Source organism: Amblyomma americanum, chromosome 3 (genome assembly GCF_052857255.1).
Source record: "Amblyomma americanum isolate KBUSLIRL-KWMA chromosome 3, ASM5285725v1, whole genome shotgun sequence".
NCBI classification, from domain to species: Eukaryota; Metazoa; Arthropoda; class Arachnida; order Ixodida; family Ixodidae; genus Amblyomma; species Amblyomma americanum.
This window is the reverse complement of record NC_135499.1, coordinates 36909587-36920503: the sequence shown is the minus strand read 5'-3', so window position 1 is coordinate 36920503 and position 10917 is coordinate 36909587.

Below are 10917 nucleotides of genomic sequence, written 5' to 3'. Positions count from 1 at the left end.
ATGAGAATTCAAACCCTCCTGATACTTAACGAGTGGCGCCAACTCAGAATCTGCTCGTAGAAGCTGCGCCATACGGGAGATGCTAATGGCAAAAAGAACAGGGCAATCTTCGGGGATGTCATGCGTAGCCGGTTCCACGGGCGCTCATGATAAACAGTCCGCGTCCTGGTGCTGCCGACCCGATTTATAGACGACCGTAACGTCGTACTCCTGTAAACGGAGGCTGCATCTGGCCAACCGGCCAGAAGGGTCTTGAATGCTGGCCAGCCAGCATAGCGAGTGATGATCGCTGACAACACGAAACGCTCGGCCGTAGATGTAAGGTCGAAACTTACTCAGAGCCCAGATGACGGCAAGGCACTATTTTTCGGTGGTCGAATAGTTCCGTTCCGATCGAGAAAGTGTGCGGCTCGCGTAGGCGATTACTCGCTCTGCGCCGTCCTGCCACTGTACGAGGATCGCTCCGAGGCCGACATTGCTGGCGTCAGTGTGGACATCGGTCTCTGCATGCTCGTCAAAATGAGCTAGTATTGGTGGACTTTGAAGGCGGCAGCGGAGTTCCTCGAAGGCTGCGTCTTGGGCACTTCCCCATACGAAGGGTGTGTCATCTCGAGTCAAGGCGGTCAATGGCTCAGTTAGGCGAGAAAAATCTTTAACAAAGCGGCGGTAATACGAGCAGAGGCCCAAAAAACGTCGCAGGGCCTTCTTGTCGGTTGGGCGTGGGAAACTGGAGACGGCGGAAGTCTTGTCGGGGTCTGGAAGAACGCCTTTTGCGCTGACAACATGTCCTAAGAAACGGAGCTCCTCGAAGGCGAAATGGCATTTCTCTGGCTTGATCGTTAGTTGTGCAGACTGAAGAGCTTGAAGGACAACGCGCAATCGCTGCTAGTGTTGTTTGAAGCTAGACGAAAAGACGAAAAGAAAGGAACTGCAGCGGCTGAACGAAGGCACCAGAGAAACGGACCTACACTTCAGCGTCGTCTACTTCTAGATGCTGCGATCTCTTTCTTCTTCTACTTCCAATCCTCGTGTCAATATAATATGTGTGTCGCCGCGGAAATATGTAACGGCAAGATTGTTTCATCAGCTTCTTGTTACTACTGCTATGTTTGCATTTATTTTAGCATCTTGATAAACAATATAGGAGGTCACAGTACTGTCGCTGACTACGGGACCTCCTTCTGTATACATTTATCCAGGCTGTATTTCCTTCTTGTATAAATAAACATGATTCTGATTCTGACTGGCCCCTAGTCGAATAAAATATTGATCGGAAGTTTCCATGTAGCAATAATGAGTCCGGACCATACTCTTTCGTTCAATCACAACAACGTAATGCGGCCAAAGCATCACCTTTCGTTGCTTATTTCAAGTTGGGTACCTCGCTGAAAATTAGGCAGTCAATATGACTTCTGCTTAAGTCCTTCCGCGGCTCGCAACAAAGAATAAACGAATAAAAATTCAGCAAACTGGACCGGTGGTACGTGTCAAACGCTTCGGCGAGCGCTGTTTCAGTCCAGGACTTTCTCCTGGTAATGCCAGGCCGGTAAGATTATCTGCAGCCATTAGTGTTTTTATGCCAAAAGTGCTCTCAAAGTGTTCAGAGACTGGCTTTCGTAGTGAAAAGCGCAGCGCACCAACGCCAGACTTGCCGCACCTACGCTGCCTCGGCAGCGAACGCGGCGTGGTGGCACCTTAGCGACTGGCAGCGCCACCACGCGGTGGCTGCAGGAAGGCATTACCGCAGCGACCACGCGAGCGCGCACCCTCGGCACCCTAGCAAGTATATTCTAGGCACTATAACAAATATATTCTAGGCACTATAACCAGGGGCCCTATTCTCGACATTTCGCCATTTTGTTCAAATTGTGACGTAGGCGTGACGTAACCATCAAGGCGGTGCCAGGTTACGTACCCACAGAATCTGATTACGTGAAGAGAAAAAAAAAGTGAAAACTGATCTAGAAATAAATACCGTCGTCGGCTACTATTGGCGCCAAGTACGGAACAGAACGCCGCTCCGGGAGCTTGTGCTGAGCCTCTGCGTTGCAATCTTCGGTGCATACGCGTCGAGGGGCAGTGCGAAGGAGTGAAATATGTTGCGGCCTCTAGAGTATCATGTCGGATGTCCGGCAGCAGCTAAGGGCAGACCGACTTAGGCTACTCAGTGCGAAACACTCGCACGTCGGTTGTCAAAGGATTCATCGAGTTCGATGCGGCGGTGCGAGCGAGGGCGCAGCCTAGACGACTTTTCAGTCGAGGTGAACTGATGGCGTACCCGCGAGTCACGAGCGGCGCCACACGCGTGCGTACTGTTGCCCAGAGAAGCTGGCGAACATCAGGAACGGGGCCAGGGTATTCGTAATGGCGTACGTGCCGAATGGGAACGGAAAGTGAAAGCTTTGGCCGGCATGATGCCTTTGTCGCATTGCTCCTAATAACGATCGACGACAGCTTCGCACATTTGCTTACCAGCCACAGTTGAATGCAGGAACTGAGACTAAGGCAGTTTTCTGGGGAAAAAGTCATCTCGTCCGGGCCAGGAAAGAAAGCAACGAGAGCTATATATTTAGAGTGGTGCCGCCACTGCTGAAAAGGCGCCCGAAACGGCGCCTAAATACGCGCAGGCCAGCAGTCCCTGTCCGAGGACAACGCTCGCATACTTAGCGTTGTAAACTCTGCGGAAACCCACTGTTTCCTAGGCGCCGCGTCAGCTACCGTCAGGTCAGCAAGGGTGCTAAAGCTTTTAATCGCTACGTATCGGCTTTAACAGAGAGCGGGGTGTAGCGGAGTTGTATCTGTGTGCGCTTGGAAGGCCTCCAAGATGTGTTTAGTGCTGAAATGCGTACTTGGCAAGGCAAGCCGATGTGCACATTTTAGGCAACGCGTTGCACCAGACTCTGTTGTTAGTCATGTTTGCATGCACCCGCGCACGAAACGAAACTGCAAAGCGCGGAATATCGGAGTAAATCTCGTCAAGGAGAACACACCGAGTGCGCATCCCTTATTGTCAACTTAAATGTGCAAAGCCGGGGAAAAAAGATTCTCTTCTGGCATTAATAACAAACAACATAAAACAAAGCGAAAACTCCCCCCCCCCCACACACACACAACTTAAGTTGAATAGAGCGTACCCTCACAAAATTCAGTGATGTACTCATATTTTGCTTCGCAAGCCTGCACGCATGCACTTTTGTGATGTAAGTGGCACATATATTACTTCATAAAAATTACAAATGCTGTCAGCAATTTTGCTTGTTTTTCCCTTCCTAGAAAGGCATAAATTTTTTCTACTTGTTTAAGTGAATGCGTAACACTCACGACCACCACACAGAAGGAGCTACACTATATGTGCGATGCAAGTAAGCACAACATTCTGTCAGGTGGGGCAAAATTATTTTCTTGAGCACTTACAGGCCGCCTCACCTCCCTTGCTGTCCATACAAGCAACACGAGTCAGGCAGTGTCTTGAAGTTTCTTCGTTGTATAATAACAGTTATGCACCTACCATAAAATCAAGCTGCTCCTTTAGATGCCTGATCAAGTACAGTACAGCAAGCTTCCAAGTAAGAGAGAAAGATATATGCCAGGAAAGGTGGAGAGGTCGGATAAGGAAAAGTTCCCTCCCCTGTTATTCCACAAAGGGGCAGGGGAGGAACATAGAGGTAGAGAGTAAATATCGGTGACGACACCATATTACAGTAAGACACATGCAATGTGCAAGATACTTGCTTTATTTGCTTTGTTTTATGGTGTTTATGATCCCAAAGCGACTCAAGCTATGAGAGATACTGTAGTAGAGAGCTCTCGATAATTTCGACCCCCTCGGGTTCTTTGCCGTGAACTGTCATCCCACAGTACACGGGCCTCTACCGCTGCTGCCGGGATTGAACCTGCGTCTTTCGGGTCAGCAGCCAACCACCATAACCACTGAGACACCGCGGCAGCTTTATTTGTATGATGCAAGAAACTTAATTTAATGTTCATGTATGCACACTCATTGCCTAGTACACGTCGCACAAAGCCCGGACATGGGTTTTGGGGCCAAGCATTCCAGTTGATCTTGCACGCAGTATTTAAAGAGACAACTAAGTCGCACCATGAGCCGAAGAGCTGAAGGAGAACAAAAACATGACAGTAAACTTAAGAGCACTACAGACAAGGAGGAATTTAATTTATTTCCATACTCTGAAGGCCCGGAAGCATACAGAGAAGAGTGGGGGAACACATAAAATTGGTAACTGCTTTTTCGAATTTAATACAGCCAGATATTGCAGCAATAGAGGCAGGAACATGGCAGGAAAAACAAAAGCGTAAGATTAGACAGAAAATAGGCAAGACATTCAATGTTGATGTCGCCCTCAGGACAACATATGGGAGGCACCAATACAGACAGCGGTAGTGTTCTGGTTAGGGTACTATTAAGATAAAAGTCTCCAGGATGCACAAAAAGCAATCTAGCCAGCGACGGTAGCAACTGGCTTTCGGTAGGTTTTTTAATGTGTGCACCGCATAGGATGTATTCATGATAATTAATAAACCACAGGAGATTGTTCAACACAAAATAAATTATCCTCACAGCACCATACAATACACAGCTAAAAGGAGAAGTCAGCAGTAGGAATTGCACCGATACGGTGCATGTAGACCCCTATGTGAAGACTTCACGCCACAGGGCTCACTTTTTAGCTGTGTAGTGGAGTATTCAAGGCACCCATCATGCTATAAACTTCTGCAAGGTGAGGAAAACCCTTGTTTTAGCCTTTCAAGGCCCTTTAAGCTTCAAGAATACTGAGTGTTGCGCTTCGGGGATCAAAAGCAGACCATGTGGCCTGAAGACTTGACTACAACCCTGCAATTCATTACAATTGAAGACAGCTGGCGCACCATTAAAAACCAAAACAGAAATGCCAAATACAAAGCAGAACAAGCATTCCAATTTTCGATCTAGGCATTGTTTACAAACATACATACTGAAGCAGTTGCTCTTCTGTTGTATTCTGCCAGAAAAATATGTGCTGCAACCATAAAAAGCACCCTATTTAGAGGACGTTGGATGCGAAATGGGATTGAAATGAATAAATCGGTGACAACTAAAGCAAACCACGAGAAAAATTATTTCGTAATGTACGCAGTTGTGTACAAAGTGCCCTAAAGGGTTGAATGCAGTTTTCTCATGCATTTAGTCATTTGCATCTTTTTTTTCCCGAACATCAGCACAGCCACGCATGCACAGGTAATTTTACACAGGGGTGGAATTAGACATTGGTGGCACTGACACAGTTAATTGCAAGGGAAGGTCCGAGTACTGGGTAAAGTAGACAATAAACTGGTGATCAGGATAGATGTAAGTGAAACTGGTGCATTTTATTGACTAAACAAATCAGCTGTAATACAAAGGCAGAGGAAACTGCCATATTTAAGTGGAAATTGAGTGCACTGCAAGATATATTGCAGAAAATGTGAGCCCCCTAAAATATTAGCTTGTTTTAAAAAAAATAATTGCTTTGCGTCCAATTTTCTTTTCAAGCTCAAGCAAAATTTCGGAGCAAGTCAGTGTTGTAGCGGCGGGTGCCGCTCAAGTACATGAACTGCTAGCAACCAAAACCATCCAGGTTTATTTCCACATACAGTCATATATATACACATAGCGACACTGGTGCCTCTGCCGGCAGGTGATTCCCAAACCGAAACCACATATACAACATATTCCCTTCCTTATAAAAAAAAACAGCTACATGGGTTAGTGATTTAATAGTGGTAGTACGTTAGTACTCTTTTACGGAATTATATTTACAGTAACAACAATGTGCTTGTCTTATGCACTTAATACAAAAATATAAAACAAAAAGAGGAAAACAAGATACAACTCCATTTATGTCCATATTTCACAACGTCACAAACTCAACACTCGTGCAGATTGTGACACGTTCACGTTCACTGCAAAACGTGTCTTTCTGTACTTAGTGTCCATAGCGGTCTGGAGGTCGTCTATTCCTTAATGGCTGTACCCTACGCTGAGGTCCCGATGCTTCTGAGAAACCACTGGCGGCAGGCGAAGTTTCTTCCGGCTCACAGCCGGTCACTGGTGACATAGGCGGCTGCTTCGCAGCAGCCACAGCTGAAGTTCCGGTTGGCGCTTCTGAAACGGGTCTCTCCAAGGTAGGCGGTGAGCTGCTTTCCCTAGCGGTGTCATTTGTATCACTCCTTTCCCCCCACCCACAGATAGATGCAGAAGCTCGTGGCATCCTTGACAACTTTGAAGCGTTCCACGTTTTTCCATCATCAAGTTGGAAGGACGATTGCCCCTGTTTTCTTATCACTTTTCTTGGACGGCTAAAAGCCAGGTCACCTTTAAAAGCAGTTTGTCTGCGTACTCGTACAAGGTCACCAACATTCACTTTGGTTTCCCTTGCGGCCCTGCGAGCGTCTGTGTATAGTTTACTGGATTGCTGCTTTTGCTTCACCCGCTCGCGTAGGCGGTGGAGCTCTGAAGTAGGGTCGGTTGCAAATATTGCTGACGGATACCCAACGACATCGAGCCGAGTCCTTGGTAGACGTCCATGCAGGAGAAGTGCTGGAGCAACTGCAGTTGTGGCATGCTGCGTACAACGGTAAATGCCCAAGTATTCTGTTACCGTTTGGCGTAAGGGACGCTGCTCGAGTGTAGCCACTTGAACAAAGCTTTTAAAAACTCTGTTGAACCGTTCTACCTGTCCGTTTGCTTGCGGGTAGTATACGGACGAATGCCGCAAGCGGATGCCGCGATCCTGCAGAAAAACTTGGAACTCTCGAGATGAAAACTGTGGCCCGTTATCGCAAACAATTTCCTCTGGGTAACCTTCACGTGCGAATACTGACACCAAGAAGCCTGTTACTGTGCGTGTTGTGACTTGGTTGCAAAAGTATACTTCGGGCCACTTAGAAAAGTAGTCGACCAGCGTGATCGCATATCGACAATCGTGTGGTGCTCTCTCAAATGGGCCAACAATGTCCATGCCAAGCTTTAGCCACGGTTCCTTTGGTAAGGGGACCGGGTTCAATGGTGCAGCCATAACCTTCGTGCTCTTGTCCGCTGCCTGGCATATACTACACGTTTGAATAGCTAGCTCGACTTGCCTGTCCATGGCTGGCCACCAAAATTTTTCTCGCAGACGTGCTTTCGTTCGTACAATTCCAGGGTGAGCCTCATGAGCAGCGGTAATTATCCGCGCTGTAAGTGAGGCGGGAACCACAAGGCGTTCGCCACACAAAATCAAATTGTCCACCACTGACAGTTCATCGCGAAGTTTGAGGAAAGGTTGAAGCTCACCCGGCAGAGATTTTTGCGCAGGCCAGGACGATTCAATGTAGGCCTTGATTCGTTGCAGTGTGCTGTCTTCCGACTGGGCCTGTTCAAACTCTTCCCTGGTAATGCAAGATGATATAAGGGCAACTGATACAGTTTCGTCTGGTAAAGTCTCTTCTTCCTGAGGAGGTGACGCAGGGAGGCGAGAGAGCGCATCTGCTACTCGATTTTGCGAACCCTTCCGGTACTTTACTGTATAGTTGTACTGCAGTAGGCGCTCCGCCCACCGTGCTATTCGCAAAGGACGCCTTCCTGGCCCTTGAGTAGACAGCAATGCGACCAAGGCTGGATGGTCAGTAAGCAACGTGAAATGGCGTCCCCACAAGTAAACATGCCACTTCTCGCACGCCCAAACACACGCAAGCGCTTCGCGTTCTCCTACTGAATATCTCCTCTCTGCAGATGAAAGCGCTCGAGAAGCAAAGGCGACAGTGTGTAGTTTCTCTCCCTCCACCTGTTGGAGAACCGCTCCAAGCCCACAGTCTGAAGCGTCAGTGGAAACAACAACTGGAAGAGATGCATCGAACATCCGCAGGACTACGTTGGACGCAAGTGCCTCTTTGGTCTTTCGAAAACTGGAGTCTACCTCGCCAGACCAAACAAATGGTTGCCCCTTTCGAAGCAGAACGCGCATCGGTTCAACCATATCGGCAAAGTTGGGAACGAACCTAGAGTAGTATTCGGCCAGTCCCAGGAACGATCGAAGGCTGGCTGTATTGGTGGGTTCCGGTGTATCCTTGATGGAAGCAACCTTTTCCTCCAGCGGAACAATACCACTTGCTGTGATCCTGTCACCCAAAAATGAAAGTTCCTGCGTATCGAAGATACATTTGCTGTTCAGTTTGAGTCCTGCCTCTTTAATGCGTTGAAGTACTGCTGCAAGGTTATCTATGTGCTCCTGCCGGCCCCGCCCGAAGACTATAATGTCATCTATATAGAAGAGCACGCCCTTACATCCTTGCAGGACTTTGGACATCATACTCTGAAATTCAGAAGGCGCGGAAGCCAGTCCGAAGCACACTCGTTTAAAACGAAAGAGGCCTTCGTGAGTTATAAATGCGGTCAAATCGCGACTCGCAGGGTGAAGCATGACCTGGTGGTAAGCTGATGCGAGGTCTAGCTTAGAAAAATTTGTAGCCCCCACTAAACTATGCAATAGCTCTTCTGTATGAGGAAGGGGAAAGCTGTCTATTACGACAGCTTTGTTTGCTTGTCGAAGGTCTACACAGAGGCGAATACCTCCCTCTTTCTTCTTAACGACCACAATGGGTGACACCCATTCAGATGCCTCCACCCTCTCTATCACGTCCAGATTTTCCAACCGATGGAGCTCTTCCGAGACCAATGGTCGTAGCGAGAGCGGAAGGCGCCGAAGTTTAGATTGCACTGGCTGCACCGTGGATCGCGTTTTGACGTGATGCACAAAACCTTTCGCGAGGCCAAGGCCTGGATCGAAAAGAGATCCAAACTCGCCAACTAATTCCTTTGGGAGGTTAATATCCTGCACGGCTTTCGTCGGGTCAGGGCGCTGTTCCCTTCGAGAGTTAGAAGTTAGCGTCGTTTCAAGGCATTGCAGAGATGACCCATCAATCTGTAGACCGAGGGCCTTGATGGCATCGATACCCAAGAGTGAGGTGCCTTGTTCTACGACGTAGAAAAGAAGGCTTGTTGTGCTAGCTTTGTACGTAACGTCAGCGAAGAAACAGTCACGAACCGGAATTGGCTGTTTTGAATAGTCCAGTAACCGAATAGTCGGGGCCAAAAGTACTTGGCCTTCAAAATACTGCTTAAAAAGATCGTGTGCAACAATGGAAACTGACGACCCAGAATCTACAAGAAAAGTTATGTCCGCACGGTCAATCGAAACTGTGACGTAAACAGTGGAGCGAGCGGCCGTCGTCACAGCTAGAATGCTCAAAACTTCCTCGCTAGGAGAGTCTTGGCTGTCTACCTCACGCACCGGAGCGGAGCCTCGTTTCTGGCAAACTGAGCGGAAGTGACCCATGACACCGCAATGGTGACAACGCTTGCTTTTGGCTGGACAGCGAACTGATGCTGCATTGTGCCGGGATGAACCGCAGCGATAACAACAATACTGGCGGTTGTGCGACCACTTCGAGCTCTCGTCGGATTCTGGTGTACGCGTAGGCGTATTTCCACGAGTATTTATGCGTCCAACATCTACAGAAGGAAATTCTTGCAGATCATTGTACGCCAGCTCAAACTGCCTTGCCAGTAGTACTGCTTTAGCGAACGAGAGGGACGATCCTTCAAGCAGAAGACGCTCGCGCAAGCTCCGAGACGAAATACCAGCAACGAACTGGTCACGCCGCGAATCTTCTTCGGCAGGAAAAGAGCATGTAGCAGAAAGCTCCTGCAATGCAGTGATGTACTCATTCACTGATTCACCAGCTTGCTGAACTCGCCTACTGAAACGATGCTGTTCGGCAACAACATTGCTTGTTGCCGAAAAAATGAGCATGCAGAGCGGCGACTGCGATATCGTACGACGATACTTCAGGCCTTGTGTCGCCTGTGCCCTTGCTATCTTCCGACGTTTTCTCAGTAGCAGTTTGCTCACCGAGCTTGACGTTGTCCAACGATGGAAGTGGTAATGTGTAAAATATGCGCTGACCTTCTACGCCGAGGCTGTGAAGAAGTAGTGCTTTGCGACGATCCGGCGTGCAGTCAGAGGCCCCCGAAGCAAGCACGTAGTTCTCGAAGATGCGGAACCATTGCGGCCATGCAACAGCAGGTCGACCAGGCACAGGCAGGAACGGGGGCGGCGTCTCGAGTCCAGAAATGCTCATGGCGCCTGAAAGCAAGCGGCGAAAGTCAAGCCCCCCGAAATTATCCCGTCCTCGTCGCCAACGTTGTAGCGGCGGGCGCCGCTCAAGTACATGAACTGCTAGCAACCAAAACCATCCCGGTTTATTTCCACATACAGTCATATATATACACATAGCGACACTGGTGCCTCTGGCGGCAGGTGATTCCCAAACCGAAACCGAGACCACATATACAACAGTCAGCTGTAGAACAAACTTCCTTTCTGCAAAGTATCACAACAAACACAATTGTTTTTGATAGAAAAGAAAATTTCGTGACTGCTGCAGGACATGTGATGGCAATGACAGTAATGAGCCGATTGCTGCTGCCACACAGCAAAAGTGGTAAAATCCCGCACACATCAGGGTCACAGAGGCAGATTTCTCCAGTAACAAGACAAGTTGCAATGTGTGAAAGAAGTGTGATGCGGTATATGTGCACATTGATAATGCCCATTTCACGAAGTGCCAAATCCAGTAGATTCCTGTGTTTAATCAAAAAATAGCAATGCGTTCATTGATGCCCCAGTTTTACCAAAGAAACATAGGTTGAACAGATTGTCTGGATTTTTTGTCAAATTCGCCTAACAGCATTAGCAGCAGCCAAGAAGCATAATGCCAGCCACAAGGTTGGTAAAAGCAGGGCCTTACACAGCGAAACTGGTCGAACTAGCAGACAGCTGCCTTGTCTTTCATTCATACAAGCTTGGCAGATGGCAAACATGAAAGAGTTGCCTCACT